This window comes from Syngnathoides biaculeatus, chromosome 17 (genome assembly GCF_019802595.1).
Source record: "Syngnathoides biaculeatus isolate LvHL_M chromosome 17, ASM1980259v1, whole genome shotgun sequence".
Classification (NCBI taxonomy): Eukaryota; Metazoa; Chordata; class Actinopteri; order Syngnathiformes; family Syngnathidae; genus Syngnathoides; species Syngnathoides biaculeatus.
The window spans coordinates 7,113,763-7,135,294 of record NC_084656.1 but is presented as its reverse complement, the minus strand read 5'-3'; the positions used below and the strand labels follow the sequence as shown (position 1 = coordinate 7,135,294).

At 40.8% G+C, this 21,532-nt stretch overlaps 1 protein-coding gene across 3 annotated transcripts in view; it reads right to left on the bottom strand.

Moving 5' to 3' along the window:
* rab27b (RAB27B, member RAS oncogene family) overlaps positions 1-21,532 on the bottom strand; it is a 59,476-nt gene that overhangs the window by 17,056 nt on the left and 20,888 nt on the right. The window contains exon 1 of one of the 3 annotated variants that reach the window (XM_061801753.1): positions 6,059-6,170. The exons of the other annotated variants lie outside the window; for them this stretch is intronic. The gene's annotated coding sequence lies outside the window, so the exon portion shown is untranslated. Of the gene's footprint in view, positions 1-6,058; positions 6,171-21,532 lie in introns of those variants that run through there. 3 annotated transcript variants of the gene reach the window in all.

The window sequence follows — 21,532 nt, the reverse complement described above, 5'->3', positions numbered from 1 at the left end:
CCCTGTTTCCCTGCAACTAAGAATTGTTTCCTTGCATGAAGCTGGGAAGGTTTAGTACCAGACTTTAGACTTTAGACTTTGATGTTCATCAGCAAGACCGATTTTTTTTTTGTATAAAATTCTCGTGTGTTTACAGAAATCCCTGTCAGATCATCTGTCTATCAAAAAATTTATGATCCTGTAAGGAAAACACTGAACAAGGACAAAGCTACTGCTGTCCCAAAAAAATAAATACATAATGTTCTACAGCATGGACAGTTAAAACCCAAGTTCAGGTGTTTGGAAGGAATACAATGTTTGAGTATATATGTAGGAAAAAAATCCACTACATCCTTCCATTAAAACCTCATCTCAACTACAAATATGGTGGAGGACAGTATTTCCTTCACTATGTTGAAAAGCCGCTGTCCAGTTCATTTAATGCTGCCGCAACGGTATATCAGCAGACGTCCTACAGTGTATGTATAGGTTTTTTAAAACCGAAACTGTAATCGGACTTTCGAAATCGGTTAAAATTTCCACTCATTTCTTCCGGTTCCGGTACTCCACATTGCGCTATTTTTTCAACATCATTTCCACTTTTTTCAAGATTCGCTGTTAGGGTAAAGTTGGATTCAAAAGAACATTCAGTTAAATCAAAGAAACATCAAACATGGCATCGAGGAAACGCTCTGTATACTTTCATGCCCTTTCTGAAAGTCCGAAAGAAGAATGTTAACATTAAAACATTTTTACAAAAAAAAAATAACAAAAATTTAACTTACACGAGTGCGTTGTTGAAAGCCACATTCAACAAGCTTGTTCGTCAATAATGTATACAAACTACCCCATTACCGCGGAGTAAATTAACGATCGATGGTGTAGCGCCGGAGAAAAGGAGTCGGAGGCGGAGTGTCGGACACAGGAACAAAACGTGTTTTATTGGCAGACATCAAAACACTACTCTCATAATGGCGGGAACTCTGTGAACTCGTCACTCCGGAAGAGCAACAACAAAAACAGAAACGGAACCCCGCACCCCAACTCTAGGTTCCGCGGGTGAATTATGTAAACACCACAATGGTACCGGTTTTAAAACAGACTAATCGTTTTTTTTGCTGCAGCTGTTCAGTTAAAACCAGTTATGAAAGTAAGCGTTTTTTTGCGATCCCTAGTGGAGCCCCATGCAAGATATCACCTCGTGGGTTCGCAATTATCCTTACAAAGGTGAGGAATCAGCCCAGGACTACACGACAGGACTTGGTCAATGACCTGAAAAGAGCTGGGACTACCATTTCCAAGGTGACTGTTGATAATACACTAAGACGTCATGGTTTGAAATCATGCATGGCACGGAAGGTTCCCCTGCTTGAACCAGCACATGTCCAGGCCCATCTTAAGTTTGGCACTGACCATCTGGATGATACAGAGAAGTCATGGGAGAAAGTTTTGTGGTCAGATGAGACCAAAATTTAACTTTTTGGTCATAATTCCACAAACCGTGTTTGGAGGAAGACGAATGATGAGTTCCAGCCCAAGAACACCATCCCTACTGTGAAGCATGGGTGGTAGCATCATGCTTTGGGGTGTTTTTCTCCACATGGGACAGGACGACTGCACTGTATTACAGAGAGGATGACCGTGGCCATTAATTGTGAGATTTTGGGGAAAAACCTCTTTCCCTCAGTCAGAGCATTGAAGATAGGTCGTGGCTGGGTCTTTCAATATGACAATGACCCAAAGCAGACAGTCAGAAAAACCAAAGAGTGGCTCCGTAAGAGGCATATCAAGGTTCTGGCGTGGCTTCGCCAGTATCCAGACCAAAACCCAAATGAAAATATTTGGAGGGAGCTGACAGCAACAGCCCAGAAACCTGTCTGATCTAGAGAAGATCTGTGTGGAGGAGTGGGCCAAAATCCCTCCTGCACTGTGTGCAAACTTGGTGAACAAGTACAGGAAACATTTGACCTCTGTAATTACAAACAAAGGCTACTGTACCAAATATTAACATTGTTTTTCTCAGGTGTTCAAATACTTATTTGCAGCTGTATCACACAAATTGTTGAAAAAAAAAAATCATACATTGTGATTTCTGGATTTTTCTTTTTAGATGATCTCTCTCACAGTGGACATGCACCTACGATGAAAATGTCAGACCCCTCCATGATTTCTAAGAGGGAGAACTTGCAGTATAGCAGGGTGTTGAAATACTTCATCACTGTATGTTGTCCTCTTGTCTGTCGGGTTACAACCACAAAGCTAAGACTCCAAATTCAGGCTCAGAACAGCAACCACAAAAGAGGCCATTATATCCCATACCTCATGCACTGAAAAGGAATGGCACTATTTTTTTGTAACTGTATTCCCAATGGCACTATTAAAAATAGGTGGCTCCATATTTCAAATGAGCTTCTCGATGGGAACCTCATTTTATTTTGTTAACATTAGCGAGACAGACAATGGCAAACAATGTCGGTGCAATCGGCACATTTTTTTTTACTCATTTCTCAAGTAACCATTGCACAACTATAAAACTATGAAATCAAATGGAATGAAAAATGTTTAAACACAGCATGATGATATGGCAACTATCCAGTTGCATATAGCATGAAAACCTACAGTAACAGAGCAGTCAACATTTATTTAGCGTGCCTTCTGTTCCAAAAGCACAAGGAGACACCAGTCAAAGAAGATATCAAAGGCTTCTGTTGGAAGACGAAAAAAAATATCAGCACCTATCGAGTACTTTCAAGCCAATTGAATTGGAATACAAAGAGGAAGTTGAAAAATAACTACAAGCAGAAACTGCTCTAAACATTAATGAAACACTTCTGCTAAGTCATATTAGAAGAGTAACATCATGAAAAAAAAACTTATTGAGGGATAAGTGTTGCTGTTATCAACAATTCCTTCTGAGGAATTATGTGTTTGGTGCTGCGCCTGCGACTTGCATCACACGCATTTATTGCTGCAAAAATACAAGCAATGGTTATTGTCGTTCTCTGTGTTTTGGTTACTTTTCTTCAAAATTGCAATTGTTATATGGGGCTTAAAACAGATCCACCCATAATGGAGTCCCTGAGTTGCGACACCCCGGAGTTCAGGAGGGTAAGATGACCAGTGACTAAATTGCAGTGTTTAGGGGTTAAGCATAAATTCATCTACAAAATACCTGATCGTTTAAAAGGGTGAGAAGGTCAATGCAAATGTGATGCATTTGCCTAACAGGAATTACTCAACACTTTGAGGCCTCCATCCAGTCTTGCAGCTATTAACTGTTCTCACATTCCAACAAATGCTAAAATATGGTTCAAATGTATTTCCCTGTGTAGTTGAACCTGTTTTAAGATATTCATGTACTGTACCTATTTCTGCATAGATGATCACTGACTGCTACACATTAAGGCAGACGCCCACAAATTTCCAAACAACTTGGTCAAGGGAGGGTTTCCAATGTACACATTATGCAGAAGGAGTACCAGTATAGATTTGGCATCATTTTCTTTTCTAATGACAGTTTTATGACAAAATGTTAAACATTCCTCAAAAGCACTAAAAATGCAAATATATCCTGGTATAATGAGAGTGACAACGTGCTCACATCCAGCAATTTTTTTTTCAATGAAACGTTTGCGCCACTACAGTTTAGTCGTGATGAACTGGATTTAATTACCTTAGACTGATACTAACCACAGTGCACAACAACCAACAAGTAATTTGAGTCCAAATATCGTGTCTCTGCTTAGTGACAAAAATTACATAGCAAGCCTACAACAGTGAGTCTACTGTGTTCCGGTCTTTTTCTTACTGCATTGTTCATATGCTGCCTCGTTGTTTAGTGTTCTGGCTTCATCAAGTTAATCCTGGCCAACAAGTATCACATGTTGAAGCCTCTTATATGAGGGCAAGAGGACACCCCTGATATTACATAAGATATTTCCGAGTTCTCCAAACAAATACTATACAAGAACCCCTTTGACAAGGAAAATGGGGGTTACTACAACAAAATCAATAACCATAAGAAGTATGTTATTTATCTTGTGCAGGGAAGCAGGTAGTGGGAAGCTATCCGGGCTGACTGCGCTTGTAAGGTCATCTTGAACAGATCAAGACAGACAACTATTCCCACTTACATTTTCAAATACTAGCCATTTATTGTTCCACCTCTCCACATAAAGCATCGTGTCAGAGGAAAAGAAATATGAGTGAGCATGCCAGAAAACATAAAATGTATTTTTGTAGACCAATGCTGGCAAACTAAATGCTAAAGGACCATCTAGCCAGATTTTCAGAGACTTTGGGTAGGAGGCAATGTACACCCTGGACTAGCCATCAGCCAATTTCTGGGCAGATAGAAACAAAAAAGCACTTACACTCAGAATCACACCATCTACTCGTCTTCAACTGAGCCAACATCCATGAATGTTGAGACTTTCTTTTAATTTAAAAGTGCTACAATAGTTTGTGTTTTTCTCAGTACTCAACAATGTTGAACGAGGGCAGCACCGAATGCCGGAGACAAATTCCTTGTGTGTTGTTACATACTTGGCGATTAAAGCCGATTCTGTGTGGGGTTTGCATGTTCTCCCCATGCCTCAGTGGTTTTCTCAGTGTGCTCCGCTTTCCTCCCACATTCAAAAAACATGCATGTTGGATTAAAATAAGACAGTATAGTCTGTCGGTGTGAATGTTCAGAGTTAGCTGGAATAGGCTCCAGCACACCTGCGACCTTAATGACATGTGCTGTAAAGAAAATGAATGGATTATTTATGACCGTTAGTTAATTTGTTTTATTTACCCATATAAAACCCACAGAAGTGTAGAGAAAAACTGTTATCATCACACAAGAAGCCGAGCTGAGTTTCTAACACCAGACCTCTCAACTATGAAGCAGATGTGTTAACCACTACGTCACTGTGCTGAGATCAAATACAAAACCTGTATCCAATTCTTACTTTTTACATCAATGTGTTGTGTTTTATTATCCATCCATCTATTTTCTGAGCCGCTTATCCTCACAAGGGTCGTGGAAGTGCTGGAGCCTATCCAACCTGTCAATGGGTAGGAGGCGGGGTACACCCTGAACTGGTTGCCAGCCAATCACACGGGACATAGAAACAGACAACTTTTTGCACGTACAATCAATTTAGAGTCTCCAATTAATGCATGTTTTTTGGAATGTGGCATGAAACCGGAGTGCACGGAGAAAACCCACGCAGGCACGGGGAGAACATTCAAATTCAACACAGGCAGGGCTGGGATTTGAACCGCGAACCTCAGAACTGTGAGGCAGATGCTATAACGATTCCTGCCAACCATGCCACCTATTATTATTATTGTTATGGAACTACAAAAAAAAAAGAATTTCATTTTACTTGTTTTCAGATAAAATGTACGCTAAGATGTCTAATCTGATTACTGTAATTACATCATGTCTGCGGTGTAGGAACTGTATGGCATCAAAGTAAAACTCAGTGGAACTGCAGTACAATACTAGCAATGCTAACTAACACCACACTAACATACTACCTTTTTTTAACGAGTATTATTGTCTGTGATTTACTGGTTTGAGCAGGTATACCAAATATAGTGACTGGCAAATACTTCAGAAAACATCCAGAAAGCACACTATTTCCTGAAATCTGAATAACCAACATACGTAATGTATGTCCCAATGACTGCAGTTACACCTTTATAGTGATGCAAAATTGATGGTTTGAGGAAGCAGCTCATAAAGCTCAAGCAGTTTCTGACCAAGTACAAATTCTACGTTTGACTAAAGTTTTGTTCAACTGCCTATCATCAAGAGACAGACCTGGACAGAACATCCATGACCAGCCTTTTTCATTGCAGGTCTGTTTCATTATCAAAAGGCAAACAGTATATTGGGAGTTTTCAAAGAAAAGGGTGTGATCACATTCCACAGCAACACACAAACAAAAAACTTGCATTTCTGTGTACAAACAATCAAGTTGTGTCTTATATCTTCGCTGCTACTTCTTGCCAACCACCCTTGCCCTGCGTTTCTCCAACAGTCTGTCACATGCATCCATGTCTGTGGCTTCAAGGCCTGACTTACCGCTCAGTGGATCCTCAGCTGATTAAACAGTGTCAGGTCCTGCAGGGGGAAAGGAAGCGTGAGGGAGCAGCTGACCAGCAGCCTCTCATCGACATACACCAACTGACTGTTCGACTACCATTCAGCTGAAGGCAGACAAGGACGAGCAACTTTAACAGCCACTCCCCCCCACAAGCAGAACCACCGAGTTATCTGATCAGCTGACTTGCTGGCTGGCTGAAGGGAAGGATGAATAACTTAGTTAAGCCAACCAATCGTCTTACTGTAGCTTTCTAATTAAGTAAGTCAACAAAAGTGCGCAACCAACCAGCTGAGACACAATTCCATATCTGTAGAAAAGTGAACAAACAAACTGCAAGGAAGAATACTATTTTGCAACACACAACAAGGAATAGCTAATGGAGTGACGAAATTATAACCTAATCAACATAATGTATACATTACTACTGCAGCATCTCACCTAGACAGACAACTGTTATTTGTAAGAAAAACATGTTTACGCTTGATGGGTACCATCTTGTTAATCAAATTTTTTTTACCTACTGAGTTTTAGTAGTTTGAAGGATTCTTTCTTACCCTTCTTCCTTTCTTCCTCCGCTGCTATTATCTCATGCTTCTGTTTGACACTACTAATAGTGTGCTGTGTAATTAGTGGGTGGGGCCAAGCTCTGGTAAGCTCGCTCTAGTCATGCGCGTGTGCGCGCACGCACACACATACGCATCAAATCATTTGAAGCAAGCCTCGAGTTATGCAGGTGGCATAGTAAAGCAGGAAATAAATGACCTGAAATGTGACTGCACAAGATAATTCTTGAAAGGAGGAAATACATTCTGTCATTGCTGTTACGCAAGTCAACTCAGATGTTGCACTAGTTGACAGAAATAAACTAAAGCCAATTCCCTGGTTCAGAGAGCTGGTTCATCCATATATTTAAATTTTGTTTCATGAGATTTCCAAGAGAATACAACAGTTTATCTAAATTTAATTTAACTAAACAGATTACTTAACCCCTTCAGTATATTTATGACAGAACAATCAGTCCTATTTGTTCACTGCTGTAAATCTTAAAAGGGTCATGCACATGTCAACTTCAGACACGGTTTATCTTAGTTACAGTCTTACAACTGGCCACACTGGCTATGAAAGGTCATAAGGCCTGAAGGCCAGTAAATTACATCATATTTGCTTATTTTACTATAAAGAGCAGGGGTGGCCTTCGCACGCAACTTGATCTTGCTGCATCGCGCCAATGATGGCCAATCATAATACAGACATCAAAACACCAAAGGCATGAAGATAACGAAAAATAAAATAAAAATTGAAAGCGGGTCACCAACAGTGAGGGATGCTGTCAAGCTGAAAAAAGGAGTCCTATCGGGCATTTCTGGCCTGTGGGACTCCCAAGGCTGCTAATAAGTACCGGCTGACCAAGTGGAATGCAGCTTCGGTGGTCGCTGAGGCAAAAATCCGGGAGTGGGAGGAGTTCGGTGAGGCCGTGGAGAAGAACTTCAGGACGACTTCGAGGAAATGCTGGTCCACTGTCCGGCGTCTCAGGAGGGGGAAGCAGTGCACCGTCAAGACTGTGTATAGTGGGGACAGGGCGCTGCTGACCTCAACTCAGGATGTTGTGAGTCGATGAGGAGAATACTTCGAAGACCTCCTCAATTCCATCAACATGCCCCACGAGGAAGCCGAGTCTGGGTGCTCTGAGGCGGGCTCTTCTATCTCTGGGGTTGAGGTCACTGAGGTGGTTAAAAAGCGCCTTGGTGGCAGGGCCCCGGGGGTGGATGAGATTTGCCCGGAGTTCCTAAAGGCTCCGGATGTTGTTGGGCTGTCCTGCTTGACATGCCTTTGCAACATCACGTGGACATCGGGGACAGTGCCTCTGCATTGGCAGACTGGGGTTGGTGGTTGGTGGTCCCCCTTTTTAAGAAGGGTGTTCCAACTATAGAGGCATCACACTCCTCAGCCTCCCTGGTAAGGTCTACTCAGTGGTACTGGAGAGGAGGCTCCTTCAGGAAGTCGAGTCTCAGATTCAGGAGGAGCAATGTGGTTTTCATCCTGGCCGTTGAACAGTGGACCAGCTCTCCACCCTTGGTAGGATCCTCAAGGTTGCATGGGAGTTCGCCCAACCAGTCTACATGTGTCTTGTGGACTTGGAGAAGGCATTCGACAGTGTCCCTTGGGGAGTCCTGTGGGGGGTTCTTCGGGAGTATGGGATACCGAACCCCCTGATACGAGGTGTTCGGTCCCTGTACGGCCACTTTTAGAGTTGGGTCCGCATTGCCAGCAATAAGTCGGACTCGTTTCCAGTCAAATTTCTAAGCTCAGCTGAGGCGTAGTGCGTGTCCTGTTTGGTGGCCTCAGCATTCCATCTCTGCTCTTTGCAGATGACGTGGTTCTGTTGGCTTCATCAAGCCATGATCTCCAGCTCTCACTGGAGCGATTTGCAGCAGAGTGTGAAGCGGCTGGGATGAGAAGCAGCACCTCCAAATCCGAGGCTATGGTCCTGAGTCGGAAAAGGGTGGTGTGCCCTCTCCACGTCGGGGATGAGATACTTCCCCAAGTGGAGGAGTTAAAATATCTTGGGGTCTTGTTCACGAGTGAGGGAAGAATGGAGCGGGAGATTGACAGACAGATTGGTGCAGCGTCTGCAGTGATCCAGACTTTCTATTGGTCCGTTGCGGTAAAGAGGGAGCTAAGTCTAAAGGCAAAGCTCTCAATTTACCAGTCGATCTATGTTCCTACCTTCACCTGTGGGCATGAGCTGTGGGTCGTGACGGAAAGATCAAGATCCCGGATACAAGCGGCCAAAATGAGTTTCCTCTGCAGGGTGTCCGGGCTCTCCCTTAGAGATAGGGTGAAAAGCTCGGTCATCCAGGAGGAGCTCAGTGTCGAGCCGCTACTCCTTCCCCTGCATTGAGAGGAGCCAGATGAGGTGGCTGGGGCATCTGATTCGGATGCCTCCTGGACAATTCCCTGGTGAGGTGTTCAGGGCATGTCCCACCGGAAAGAGACCCAAGGACGACTCAGGACAAGCTGGAGAGACTATGTCTCTCAGATGGCTTGGGAACGCCTCGGGATACCTCCGGAAGAGAGGTAAAGAAAGAAGTGGCTGGGGAAAGGGAAGTCTGGGTATCCCTGCTGAAGCTACTTCCCCTGCGACCAGACCAGAAAAGCAGTATATAATAGATGGATGGATGGATGGATGGATGGATGGATGGATGGATGGATGGACAGATTTCTTAATCAAGCTCTTGTGACCAATTTTACAGTAGGTGGGCTTCGCAGTTCTGCTGGTATCACAACCAGGGCCACAACATGCAGCACCTCAGTGCAAAAATATCCCCTCATCCCTAGGAAAATAGTTAATCCATATAATTCATGTAAATGGCTTATTTTGAGGTCAAAAAGGTAAATTTATCCTAAAGGCAACGGATTTGGATATATGGAAATACCCATGTCTTTTGGTGATACTGGTTCATATTGCAAAAAAGACGAGACCACTCTGCCAAAATTCATTGATAACTTACAGTAAGTGTAAGTCTTTAAATCCAACGATGAGGATGGGAAATAAAATCAGCACCAAGTAACAACAGCGGGTGCTCCTTTGAGAACCAGAGCAAAATTGCTTATGTGTTGCAATAGTTTTCATGCTAACAAATGTCAAGTTGGACAGTTTTTAATAATATTAATCATGATAATAATAATGATGACATATAGCTTCCTAATCTCTTAATTGTGTTGAAGGTGGTCTTAATCGCCGTGGTAGCTTCACAACATAAACAATTAATAGCTGAATAAGGGAGGGAAAATGAGCTAATTATGGTTCTTTGATTCTTGATATTGTAATTTTTACGAAAATTGCTCAGTAGTAGTAGTAGTAGTAGTAGTAGTAGTACTGTTTGCCCCACTCCAGGATGCAAATGGTGAAGTCACATCTATTCCCTCAACAAAGAATGTTCAGACAGAGACTGTCCAAACAGGTCATTGGTTTGATAACAACACTATCATCCAGAAACAGGAAGAACTCAGTATAATGTAACATGCAGCACTTACATTCTTAACTAAATTTAAAACAGACTCATTACCTCCAGCTTTATGAAGTCATTGAATGGACCTCTTTGTCAGACAATCAATGTAGTTTTTATGTCTGCTAACAAATAAGATGCTTTGACGTAGATACACATCATTAAAGTACAGTGCTGTGAAAAAGTATCCCCCTCACCTGATTTCAGTTTTTTTGCATATCTATTACACACAAAGGTTACAAATCATCAAATCAATTTTAATCTCTGACACAACCCAAGGAAATAGAAAATGCAATTTTCAAATGGCATATGGCAATTACATTGACTAAGGCACAAAAAAAAAATTCAAACCGTTCTGTGGGACAAAATTAATCCAGAGCGATGTGAAACACTCATCACCAACTATAGCAAACACTTGATTTCAATTATTTCTGCTGCGAGTAGCACAAACTTACTTTTTCACAGAGGGTCAGAAAGGTTTAGATCTTTTTTCTGAGCTTTAATAAATTTGTCATTTAAAAAATGCATTTTGTATTTCATTGAAGTCTCTCTGAGTGATATTTAAATTGGTTTGATGATTTGAAAAATTTGTTATAGAAAAAAAAAACTGAAATCAAGAAGGTGGTGAATACTTTTTCACGGCACTATATTTGATTACCTGCCTTGACTAAGATATGAATGAAAGTGACATGCCATATTAAATCCATAGGATTTATATGGCAGCTGTCCACTCTACTGCAATCATACGATCTTTCATGCTTCTGAAAAGGCTTTCTTCAAGATTTATGATTGCGTGTCTGGGAATCACTGACCAGAAGCACATTTGTAAGGTTACACACGAATGGATTAGAAGGCTTGGCTCTCAGTCTCTGCTCTCAATCATCTATAAATGTTCTATAGCGTTAAGATCTGGATTGCGCAGAACAGTAAATTCATCCATACTGAAATCATGAACCTTGATTTGTGCACTGATGCACAGTCATTTTGGAGTAGGAAGTTGCCGTCTCCAAACTGTTCCCACAAAGTTGGAAATGTTCAAAATATTGATCTTCAATGAAAGGAACTCAGAATGCTTCATCATACCAAAAGGTTTTGAACAGAAAGACATTTAGGGGATTAACACTTTCTGTTTTAATGTGTATGTGCACCAGTGCACAAGGCAAGCAAGACATGGATGAGAGAATTTTATATGAATAAACTTGACTGGACTGCAAAGAATCTTTCCTTAAACCCGATAAAACACCTTTGAGTGGATTTCAAGAGGACAGTGAGACCAGCTTTCTTGTGTCATATTATTGCGAGACCTCACAAATACAGGAAGAATGGGAAAAAATTCCCATCAACTAATTCCTAAACGTTGTTGAAATCTGTCCTACAAGAGCTGTAAGTATTACAGCAGTAGAGTGTAGACCAACATCATAATGATATATTTACAATGGGATACCACTTAAAATCCCATGTGAGCCAAGGCAGGTGAGTAGTACGTTTGGCAATATAGCATATGCCTCGACTGAATGGGATTCTCCTTTCACTTGGTTTTCCATATGTCTCATACATCCCATACCATTAGATGTTTTCTCAGTGAGTTTATAATTATTATGAGACTGAGGTAGTGTGCAGCTCATATTGGTGACATTTAGATGATGTTAAAGGTAACCTACAAAGAAAGACTGTGACGAGATATATCTCAAGCTTCCTCCACCTGCTGGGTGGGGCCTACACCCTGGGCTCTCACTGATCCATTCTATGCATCAGGTTTGCTGTGAACCAGGATGCCCCTGTTGCTCTTTCCCAGAGGCCTCTTGATTCAGAGACTGATGTTAGAGAAGTAGCTGTCGGGAATTTTGCAGCAAACAGAATAGTAAACTGTATTTGTCATCTGTCAATTACTCCGATTATCAACCAAGGACAATCACCTTCCTATTTTCAATGTCTATACTGCCTACCAAGTTTTTTTTCATGGCTGACACCCGGGGTCCAAATAAATTACAGCAAACAGACAATGATCGGAATGGTATCGGGGTAGTTAGCTTTATGCAGTAGCTCATGAACTTTGATTCCAGACTTTGGAAGCACAGAGATGCACTATGAAAAGAACATTTTTTTTAAACAAATACAGTAGACCGTATAATCCAGCAATAAATAGAGGTTTATCTTGCAAGGACAACAATTTCCACCTGAACATAGAGAAGACTGATGAAGTTCTAGTGGACTACAAGAGAGGGCACACCCAGCATCCCCTGCTAATCATCAAAGATGTGGCAGGAGAGCAGGTGAGCAATGCCAAAGTCCTGGGTGTACACGTCACCAAAGAACTGTCCTGGACCACTATCACCACAGCATTGGCTAAAAACGCTCAACAGTGGCTCTAATTCCTGCAGAAACTGAAAAGAGCAAGAACCCCGTGACCTATTATGATCTTTTACAGAGGGATGATCGAGAGCATCCTGTGCAGCAGCATCACTGTGTGGCACGGCACCTGCATCACCTCCTGCTGCAAGAACCAGCAGTACACTGAGAGGACCTGAGGAGATTATCGGTGTCTCCCTCCCCTCCCTTCGTGACATTCAACACATTCGCCTTAGCTGGAAGTCCACCAGGATCGCAGGTGACCTGACTCACCCATCCCACTGCCTCTTCAAACTACTGCCATCAGGGAGGAGACTGCAAAGCCTTTGAGTCAGAACCAGGAGGCTCAAAGGAAGTTTTTTTCTACCATGCACTCAGGATGCTCAACTCCCTTTCTGCTTTCCCCTTTTATTATCTCTCCCTGGAACACTCTACCACTGACTGTAGACCATAAATTCAGGTCATGCACAAACCACACTTAAACACTGTATTCACTTTGCTCTTGCACCATTATGTACATTACCCAACTGATTATTATGCTCCACTGTTTATAAATGTCTATAATTCAATATACAGCCCATAATACTCAGTGCATTTGTGTCTGGAAAAAGAGTATTTAGAGGCCAAACACTGGATGCTACAATTGTCTCAATGCTGGGTGAGCTGAAAAATTGTACCACTGAAGCAGTACACATGATGACTTCAGGTTCTCTGTAGAGAGTGGACAGAGTTAGGCTATTGCATCCATTTTTTTCCTCAGAGTAACTAGAGGGACACACGGACACACACACACACTGACACACACACACACACACACACACACACACACACACACACACACACACACAGTGTCTGGATTGCTACCCAAGATCACATGAAACTGTATGAAATCCTGAATATCAAGCTACTAAATGAAAGAATACCATGATCAAGTTACATGTTTTATGTTTAAATTTAGCGAGTGATTTTTGGACATCCTCTGTGTAAAACTGTCACCCTGTGAGATGGCCAAGTCAGTAAGAGTGACATCATGCGAAATAATGCATAGTTCACTGTATCATTTTGTTCCACATGACATGTTAAATCAAGATGGGCATTGTGGGGAGGCAGAAACACAAAAGGCCTCTGGACTAAATCTGCAAAATACAAAGAACAACATTTGAATATTAAGGCACAAAGTTCAACCGTAGCTACAGTAGGTAATGTATTTTGTCACATATCAGCAAGAACAGCTGACGTAAACTGCCTCCAACTACAGCAGGGAAACAGTTACAATCCCTCTACTTCCATTAGTCGAATGATAAAAGGGCAACACGGCCCACAACAATGTGGTAAGATTTCAACAATCAAACAAAAATTCCACCTAGAGGATGGCAAGTCACACTTCCCAGTGAACCAGAAAAGTCCTTATTAATGTATTGAAAAGATGACACATGCATATCTAACATGGAAATGAGCTCACGGCGATGCGTGAAGCCCTAACTCACACATACACACAAACAGCAGGCATCACATTACGGTTCACTGGCTAACGAACAGTAATTGGTGCTATAACTTCCAATGGCCGAATGAGAATGGTGTGAATGCTATGCAGACTTTCTGTTCAGGGGAAGCTTAGAGTGATAGTTTGTAAACATATTCCATGACTGATGGTTACAAAAACGACATTGAACAAACTACACAATGCACTCACTAATGAGCAGAATACAATATTAGGAACCATGTTTCACACCTAATAAAAGCAACCCATTTCCTCTTTTTTCATGTTTATCTTCAAACACGATGTTTTGTTTGTTGGTTGTTTTTTGTCATATTACGCACAAATGAATATATAGGGCAGCATGGTGTGTCAGCTGTAGAGCGTTGGCACGACCACTTCTGAAGATTGGGGTTCAAATCCCAGCCCCCCCTGTGAGGAGTTTGCATGTCCTCCTCATGCCTGTGTGGGTTTTCTCCAGGCACTCCATTTTCCTCCCACATCCCAAAAACATGCATTTATTGGAGACTCTAAATTGCCCCGAGGTGCGAGTGTGACTGCAACTGTTGTCTGTCTCCATGTGCACCCAGACTGGCTGGCAACCAGTTCAGGGTGTTCCCCGCCTCCTGCCTGATGGCACCTGGGATAGGCTCCAGCACTCCAGTGACCCTTGTGAGGATAAGCAGATAAGAAAATGGATAGATGGATATATATAAGAGAGACACAGAGAGAGCGAGAGAAAGACACAGAGAGAGCGAGAGAGAGCAAGAGTAAATAATGTCCATGACAATTTGTGGAGAAGTGTTGGTGCTATAACTAATTAAACTCCGGAGATGATGGAAAATGTACCAGAATTTCGTTTCCTTTATTACATCCCAGTCCACTTGCATTGAGGGCAAATAGGGAAATACTCACACTGATTAACAGGTAGATGAAGGTTCACTTAGAGTACTGGAGTCGATTACTGTACCCCTGAACTTCTACTTTTTTTTTTTTTTTTTTAATCCAATAGCGGACACACGCATTTGGGGAACCTTGGGAAGCATCTGTGGTCGATTGACAGTTGATTTTACCGTTTTGGTTTTTTTTCACCAGTTTATTTCACACTGTTACTCACGTGAAAATAAAATGTTTTGACAGCTACATCAAAGCAAAGGTTACTTCCGACATTCAAATACTTTGGTTTAAAAAAAAAAGAAAAAAAAAAAAAACAGAATATGTGACTGCAGTTGCTTGAAGACACAGAGACACTAAAACTCCAAGACATTGCCAATCATGCAATTTGTCCTTTTCCTGCACCATGTCAGGAGACAGCAAAACTTTTATTTGTGCATTCCAATCAGACAATGGATATAGTTAGTGAAGATTGCAACTGTAATTTTGAAACGTTGTCTCCTGCTGAATCGTTAATCCTGTTGTCAACATACACATACGGACACATGCACACACAAATAACAATATAGGGTTCAAAATCTCCCCAACGATGTATGAAGCCAAGTATGGATATCAGCTAACTTTGAATGCTGGTTTGTTTAACTGGGTAATATTTACTCACCCTAAACTGTTAAATGATGAACTATTAAAGTCATAGTTCTGATTGTGATTTCTATATAGTAATGTTTTACAAAGGTCTGAAATTTTAATTGAAATGGCAGTCATAAAAAAAACAAAAATGTTGCACACTAAAGAACTGATTCGTGAAAAGTTTAGATGTGCTAAAAAGAAGTACAAACTTCATTGTTCACAGAAACAGGTGTGAAATTTGATCCACTGAGGTAACACTGGCATTACCCAACTAACCGAACATGCAAATTAAAGGGAGGAGTAGATGTAAATATATTTATTTAGAAAGGGTAATGTGATTTATAAAACCTGAAAAAAATTGCGGTTGATAATTTCGTGTCTTTAAATACCGTGTCAGCGTAGTGCACCATCAGAACATCCAATTCATTGTTTATTTGCTGTAACAGTGCAACACCGCAACAATAGAAGAGATTATGGCGGAATGTTTCCAGATTGACAACAGCAAGATATTTTGGCAAAGTTGTACATTGAAAACAACATGGACAAAACGGAACAAAAAATTATTACCAACCTCAGGGAAAGTAGACAAGTGTCGTACCACGATGTAGTAAAAAAGTTACTGTGATAGATGGACATCTCAGCTGCTTTGAATGTATCGGGTTGGTTGAAAGTGATACAAATGTGTGATTTCCCAACTTTTTAAACAATAATTCTCATGAACAACAAACCCATATTGCAGAGCTGTGGCCTATCTAACATGCGAACCACAGGGACAACATACGACTTCCTGTTTTGTCGTCAAGCAACCTGCAAGCTTGTGCCCTGTCGTCCCTGTGCCCTACCCAGCAGTGGCAAAAATCAAGTGCAATACCTTTTGAGTAAACGCGCACTTTAATACCCAGTATTTGGGATCTTAGCTAATCAGGCTCGTTGTCTTAGCTGAAATGAGCGTGTGAAAAAAATAATAAACAGGCCCTTGTGCATTTTTTAATGGATCCCTGTAGGAAACTCATCATGGACGTTGGCCCAGTGATAACATTTATGAACACTTACAAAGTTTTAAAAAAAACAGGCTACCCTGCATTGACAAATGTGTCCACTAAAACAAACTATTTACATGTTGCTGTTGCATCACTCATATCGATGGAAAACACTTTAAATCTTGACCAGCCCAAATTTCTAAATGATTAATATTGAACAACATATTTGCCAAATGTTTGCTTTTGACAAACTGTTATAACTTTTATGGGATGTTGATTTTTTTCTATGTGCCTTAATTTAATAACATGCACAAGCAAGAAATGTTGATCTGCTAATTATCATTGTCATTAACTCCAGATGAGCCAATGATAATTTCGGGGACATGGGTTAAAGAATTAAAATTACAGATGGTTGACAACATCAACCCAGGAGGTCAGAGTCACAAGACAACAACGGATTCTCACAAACGTGAGAACATATATTGTGTGTTGAGCCATTCGGAGGCAAAATGTGACTGAAAGAACGCAATGTCAACTCCAGCCTGCACAATGAAAATCATTGTAGCACACCTGCTGATCAGCATAATCTTCTTGGGCAACAGTGAAGTCAACAAGACAAGAGTGGTGTCTCATCCTGATAGAATTACCGAGTGAGCAACACAGATGCTGCTGAAAACAGTATATTGAGTGATTATCGACGACAGATACAAGTTGATTAAAAGAGTCTCCAAGTTTCTGAATATGGGGCACCTTAAAGTCTATTTTTTACTTAAATGCATGAAAATATGTAAAAGTATGTCATAATCTGCATTTGCAAAACCCATTATACTTTCTATTAATCAAGCGAATAGTTGTATTTATGCCTGTCAAAACTGCAAACGTCCTATTTGCGTAACTATTCTTAGGATCAGACGTAATTCAGTGAAAGAGTCTGATTCTCTCCCCCCAACAAAAATACCAAGCAAGATATACATAAGCTGATCATCTAAATGATCCTGAAGGAAAAACAGAATGAAAGAATTCATGAGGTGGCTACAGTTTAAAACATGTATGAACCTCCTGCCTCCTGTGGATTGTCTGTGTGTGTGTCGGGATAAGGAAGTCAACACTGGGGTGGCTTGTCTTGAGTCATGTGTTTGTTATTTACTGTTCTTTATTGTCATGTTCTGCTCTCAACAGTTGTGCTTTGTGGCTGGTTTTGTTTATTAGGTCTTATGACTTATTATAGGCTTATGTTTTATTTCAAGCGGAAAATACAGCGATTGAGATAGAGTACATATCTTCTTTTTCTTTTAGCTTGTCCCATTAGGGGTCGCCACAGCGTGTCATCTTTTTCCACCTAAGCCTATCTCGTGCATCCTCCTCTCTAACACCCGCCATCCTCATGTCCTCCCTCACAACATCCATCAACCTTTTCTTTGGTCTTTCTCTTGCTCTTTTGCCTGGCAGCTCCTTCCTCAGCACCCTTCTCCCAATATACTCACTCTCTCACCTCTGGACATGTCCAAACCATCGAAGTCTGCTCTCTCTAACCTTGTCTCCAAAACATCCAACTTTGGATGTTCCTTTAATGAGCTCATTTCTAATCCTATCCAACCTGCTCACTCCAAGCGAAAACCTCAACATCTTCATTTCTGCTACCTCCAGTTTTGCTTCCTGTTGTTTCTTTAGTGCCACAGTCTCTAATCCATACATCATGTCCGGCCTCACCACTGTTTTATAAACTTTGCTCTGCATCCTAGCATCTTCTGTCACATAGAACACCAGACACTTCCCGCCAAGTGTTCCACCCCACTTTGACCTGTTTCTTCACTTTTTTACTACACTCTCCATTGCTCTGTATTGTTGACCCCAAGTATTTGAAGTCATTCACCCTCGCTATCTGTTCTCCCTGGAGCTTCACTCCTCCTCCTCCGCCCCCCACATTCATGCACATATATTCTGTTTTACTTCAGCTAATCTTCATTCCTCTCCTTTCCAGTCCGTGCCTCCATCATTCTAATTGCTGCTCCGCCTGCTCTCTGCTTTCACTGCAGATCAAAATATCATCTGTGGACATCATAGTGCAACGGGATTCCAGTCTAACCTCATCTGTCAGCCTATCCATTACTATCGCAAACAGGAAAGGGCTCAGCGTGGATCCCTGATGCAGTCCTACCTCCATGTTAAATTCTTCTGACACACCAATGGCACATCTCACCGCTGGTCTGCTGCCCTCATACATGTCCTGTACTATTCTAACATATTTCTCCTCCACACCAGACTTACGCATGCAGTACCACAGTTCCTCTCTTGGTACTCTGTCATAGGCTTTCTCTAGATCCACAAAGACACAATGTAGCTCCTTCTGACCTTCTCTGTACTTTTCCACGAGCATCCTCATAGCAAATAAAGCATCTGTGGTACTATTTCTAGGCATGAAACCATAGTGTTGCTCGCAGATACTTCTGTCCTGAGTCTAGCTTCCACTACTCTTTCCCATAACTTCATTGTGTGGCTCATCATCTTTATTCCTCTATAGTTTCCACAGCTCTGAACATCGCCTTGATAGAGTAGGTTTAAAAAGTTAAAAAAAAAAGTATAGTTTACCCACTATTAGTGAACCCTCATCAGCAGAACTGTGCGGCAGAGTTGTTAACTAGTTATTCACCATGGTGTCACAAAGATTAATGGGGCAAAATATCTCCATAGAGATGTGAAATCTCATCACTACTTGTAGAAAAAGCTTGATGTCAGTTGTGGCTTCTGAAGGGGGTGCTATTACTTTTTCACACCGGACCAAGTAACTTTAAAGATTTTATTCCCCCCCTGATGAATAAAATCATCATTTGGCGAAATGGTGAAATGTTTACTTGGCTTACATTTGTTTATTTAATTTTTTTGGAAAATGTTGAAGAGGGGAAATTGCACATATATAAGAATTCGAGAATGGGTTAATACTTTTTTACAGCACAGTATATACACTATATGTCCAGTATTCACTACAGGCGCTTCATTTTAATGCTATGTGTTACATGTGTTAACTTCAACACCAAAAAAAATTAAAACAGCAACAGAATATTAGAGGCTAAGTGTCCATTTTCTATACCACACACTCACACAGTTAAAAAGTGGAAAGCCACACGGCCCGATCAGAAACCAGGCAAATGAGCCACTTCACCAACAGTGACTCAGAAACATGTTCATTCTAAACGATACTGCTTTTCACTTTAAGAGGAAAAAATGCAATGCATTTCTTGTGATCAGAGCAAACATGTTTCATTTACATTATATGTACATGAAAAGATTTCACGAGGGCAAGAGATTATTGTCCATTTCTTTTGAGGAGATGCCTCCTTAATATACTGTATGTACCATATATGGTTCCTTATGGGGAAAAAATGTTTTTTGTTCTTTTTTACTGAGCCACAGAAAAGTTTCCCAACCTTTATTGACACAATCCATCCATCCATCCATCCATTTTCTTCTGCTTATCAGAGTTAAGGTCATATTTTATATTCGGGGAAAAAAATCTCGTAGCACATAGAGATGACAAAAATTGGAGACAAGTATTTATTTACCTTCTTCTACATTTGTAAATCATTTACTGCTACTTCTTTTAATGTTTCTGTGGAAGGCTGACAAATATCTAAACAAAGATACATAAGATAAATAATTTTCAAATTAATTATGCAAAATTGGATAAGTTCCCGCACCACACCTGATATTTAACACCTCACTAATATATCACTGCACAGGGGTTGCACATCAATACATTAAACGACTATATTAAAACCATCCCTTGATATTGGGTATGTTTCATATGTACTGCTCTTCCATTTGCACTGCTAAATGGAAGTCAGCCAGAAGCAAATGTTTCCATGAAAATATTTTATGTTGTTGTTGATTCAGTTAAGAGATCACAGAGGAGACAGCTTGGTGACGACTACAACTTCAAATATGAGCATATATTTCATTCCAACTGGACTTGAAAAAAGCAAACCAAGAGCGAATGGAAATGAGGTGGATGTTTATCAGGAAGTGTGCTGTCCCTCGGTTGATTCTCCCTTTACACAACATTATGTCATGAATTATGGATTCGCCTTTAAACCATGCACATACGAAAATAAGATCAACCACGTGTTGAGAGCAGCTATTGTAAGTATTAATTGCAATTTATTTGATGGGAAATCACTTTTTTTACTTTAAAGCGTGGGTGATTTAGGGAAGTGGGATGTTAGGAGACAGTGAAAGTAAATATATTTTGCTATACATTGGGATCCAGATTTGCACAAAAATTCTGTGAGTTCTCCCTCGACATATATGCCAACTCTTCACAAAGTTTCATCACACTAGTCAAATCTGTTTATTAAAGAAAAAAAAAAAATCAGCAATAACTAAAGGAAAGAATTATCTTAAATATGTTTATGCATGAGGGCCCTGTAGCTCAGTGGTTAGAGCACTGGTTTGGTAAACCAGGGGTTGTGGATTCGTATCCCACTGGGCCCTCCACTCCCTGAGAAGAGTTGCGTCAGGAAGGGCATCCGGCGTAAAAATTGTGCCAAACATATATGTGCGTTCATCTGAGATGACACGCTGTGGCGACCCTGAAAGGGACAAAGCCGAAAGAAACCATGTTTATGCATGAGCATTTTTGTAAATAAGAAAAATTCAAAAGGTGGCTCAGAATTGGATGTTTTTGAAAATGCTACAGAATCTTTTCTAGAAAACGGCACAGGAGAGTAGATCACAATGTTGTAACATACAGCCATTATGTGTGTTCGTCACTTCAAATAATGAGCTTGATAAAAGTCCTCCAGCATAGGTGTATTTTTAATGTCACCAGACACACATTATGGAATCCCATTCATCAAATACTCGGAAATTAGAATTTACTCAAAACATTTTTGGATAAGACCCTGCGGGCAAGTAGTTGATATGCATGCGGTAGAGACATGGTGTGTAGAATTTAATAGCGTAAATGATTAAGCTGTTCAGTGTGTGTAAACGGGAACTGGCAGCAGGTGTTTTCCCAGCACTTCGCATTCACAGAGGTTGATTGTAAAAAAAAAAAAAAAAAAAAGTGCTTTTGTTGCTCTTTGCGATCAGTAATAATCTTGCATTATTTACGAT